This window comes from Sinocyclocheilus rhinocerous, unplaced genomic scaffold (genome assembly GCF_001515625.1).
Source record: "Sinocyclocheilus rhinocerous isolate Xijiao unplaced genomic scaffold, SAMN03320098_v1.1 scaffold3824, whole genome shotgun sequence".
Lineage (NCBI taxonomy): Eukaryota > Metazoa > Chordata > Actinopteri > Cypriniformes > Cyprinidae > Sinocyclocheilus > Sinocyclocheilus rhinocerous.
The window spans coordinates 182,680-185,864 of record NW_015641015.1 but is presented as its reverse complement, the minus strand read 5'-3'; the positions used below and the strand labels follow the sequence as shown (position 1 = coordinate 185,864).

The 3,185-nt window shown below is 36.7% G+C and overlaps 1 long non-coding RNA gene across 1 annotated transcript; it reads right to left on the bottom strand.

Moving 5' to 3' along the window:
* Positions 1 to 2,272: 2,272 nt before the first annotated feature.
* On the bottom strand, positions 2,273 to 2,573 carry LOC107753720 (uncharacterized). Its single transcript, XR_001641489.1, has 2 exons — positions 2,542 to 2,573; positions 2,273 to 2,420 (listed from the first exon to the last, which is right to left on the bottom strand). It is a non-coding gene; the product is annotated as an uncharacterized LOC107753720 (long non-coding RNA).
* Positions 2,574 to 3,185: the final 612 nt, after the last annotated feature.

Below are 3,185 nucleotides of genomic sequence, written 5' to 3'. Positions count from 1 at the left end.
AATACATCTAAATTTTCAGTCAAGTAATGAATTAATGCACAAGTTAATGAAACAATTATATTTTATTTACTGAAAACAGGAAACATGAATACATGAGTAAAAGAATAAATACAGAGGGGCCAATCTTATATTGTGTATTTGTTCAGGCATTTCATTATTGAATTTAGTGATGTCAAGGTCCAGCTCGGTTCAGTTTAAATAGTGTCTGTGCAGTCAAGTCGACGATATCTCTGGAAATTAAGTGTCCTCGAATTGTGAAGAATGTTTGTCCATACTGTATATAATAAAAGTCAATGGTGATCAAAATAGAGCTTGATTTGTTTTCCACTGCCTTACATTACAGTGGACAAAAGCATTTTCTTTTCTTTTTTTTTTGTTTCATGGAAGAAAGTAAATCATGAAGGTTAGGAATAACATGAGGAAGAGTAAATGATGACAGAAACTAAATATGTGTGAAAGGTTTAAAGCACTAAGTTTCTAAACGAAACGTTAAATTTGACATTGGTCACATTATTGAAACTACAAAACGTGCTATTAATGATTATTAACAAGGTTTATAAAACACAAGCTACACATACAAAATATCTTAATAATCTCTAGATATTAGTCAAATAATCCATAAGAAACAGGTGCATACCCATACTGTACATGTGGTGAACGAAGTTCGAGGTCATGCTCGGGTTGCAAATTGTGCATACCCCAAAATTTGTTCGTAGATTCTCTCTACCCCTATATTGTTCTGTGTTTGCACAGCGTCATGCAGCCGCATAGATCTGACCAGAGGCCTCTGTGGCTTGCATTTTGTATAGGCTATTGTCGCAAATATTTTAAATTTTGTTTTTTTTTGTTTAATAATAATTCTTATAAAGTCATATCGAGTCAAGCGATATTTAATTTAGATTTAATTTAGAGTTCTCAAATCAAAGTCAAGTTATTAGAAATCTTTAAATTCGCAAGTGCAGTCTGTCACGTAACGTTAACTCAAGACCACTTCAGTATCGACCGAAAAAAAGAAATCTCAAAGCAGGAAAACCCTGATTGTGTTAATTATTTATTATGTATTACATTCAGCCACAGAGCATTCTGATTATTATCTTGGTCTAGGAACTAACATCAAACCTGGTCTGTCCTAACACTGAAAGACGGTACCAAAATCTAGCGCTGCAACAACTCGCTAATTGAAAAATAATAATAAGGAATATAAAATAGATCAACTTACCATGTGCTTTTTTCATTGGAAAACAGCAGCTCCAGTTGTTCAGATCATCGCGGAATTCAAATGCTAGCCAAAAGATATGATTTGAATTTTTGACTGACAGACACGTTGAAGGGTGGGTGCACACTGGGGGGCCAATCAGTTTTCAGGGGGGGCAAGTGCCCCCATGGCCCCTCCCCTGTCTACGCCACTGCCACCGTGTCCACCTTCACCTGTCTCTGCTATCCATCATGACCATCACTGCTGCACTCAGACTGAATCTGATCATGGATGGGAAAGGGACATCGAGGCTATCGTTGCCTGAGTGCACAGAGAGGATGAGGAAGACTATGATGACGCCCCTGAACCACACAATCTTGAACATGTGCAGGACAATCTGACTTCCTCTGTCTGCTCCAAACATTTGTGTGCTGCTCTCCATGAGCACGACTACCTGTAAAATTTTACAATTCATGTTGTCAGCATTTCATTTCATATGTTTACAATTACATGCTAATTTTTGTCATAGCTTCATTACTTTTGTGGTTTAGTGGGCTAAAGCACTGAGCTGGTGTGTCCTAGAGCAAGGCTCTTTACTCCAGGTTGCTGCAGGGGGATTGAGGTCCTTGTAATAAGAGCACTGTAAGTCATTTCAGATAAAAGTGTCTGCCAAATGCAGAAATGTAAATGTGATTTTTGTAAATCCTTTTCTGTGTCTTGGGCACAAACGCTCAATAAAGCTGCTTATTTCGTCAAGGTACTACTATATAAATGCATACATATTTCATACAATTTCTATTTGGGGGGTTTAAAGGGTTAGTTCACCCAAACATATAAATTCAGTCATTATTTACTCAGCTGCACACTGTTCAATCCTTGTTTTTTTTCTGAACACAAAAGGTGATTTTGGTTAAGTTTTTTCTGCTGGTTTCTGTTCATACAATATCAGTTAATGGTGCCTGACTTTCAGAAGCTTCATGACTTTATTTGATGATGCTTTTGAAGCTTCTGAAACTCAGGCTCCATTGAGTGATGTTGTATGAACAGAAATCAGCAGAACCAACTTGACCAAAATCACATCCTCAATGTCTTTTGGTCTTTCTCTAGATGTTCTCGCTGGCTCTGGGGTCACTGATGATGAAGAGACCACAGCAACATCCAGTCCAGATGAGGCAGTAAGAGGTGAAGTGATGGACCTTGCAGGTCCTGCTCCACCACAAAAGATCTGCAGCAAATGCACAGAAATCAAGAATCAGAAAAGTGCTGTAATAACTCTGTTTGAAATTACAATAATTAAAATAAACTAGAATTAAAATATGTTTTATTCTTTTCTGTAGTATACTCACTGAGAGCCTTTGATGGCGGCATTCCTTCTTCAAGTCACTCTGCACTAGATAAACACACGTGTGTCTCAAGATTCAAGTCACCTCTGTGATTTATCTGCTCAATACTGCATTTACATGTTATGTTAACTCGCTTTTTATTTAACACAAGTGCTCCACAATTTATCAACAATACTAATGGACAAATAAAATAGATAACTTATGTTTAGTTACTCTATGTAGATTTGTTTATTTACATTACTTACATTCATCTAGAGCAGTGTTGACAACAGTGAATTCTACATATTCAGCTCATACATCACTCACTCAGAGTTTCATGTTGTGATGTGCTCATCTGCAATTCTTTTAGAACATTTTCCTGTCAGATATTAAATAGACATTTAGTAATCGTCTTTAAGATGTATATGGTTTATGTAAACTCACTTTGGAGATGTGCGTGTGCTTACTGGAGCTCCCCTGTTCGCTACTCATAATAAAACGTGTTTTTACAGTAAAATCACAAATATACTATTTAACGTCTTTACACCTTATGCAAATCATCAGTTTACTCTACAATAGTTCAACAAAAGCGATTTTAACACAGGGAACCGTGTTTTTGGTTTGTATTACTCACATTTGTAAACGCCCTCGTCGCTGTTCTCCTTCAC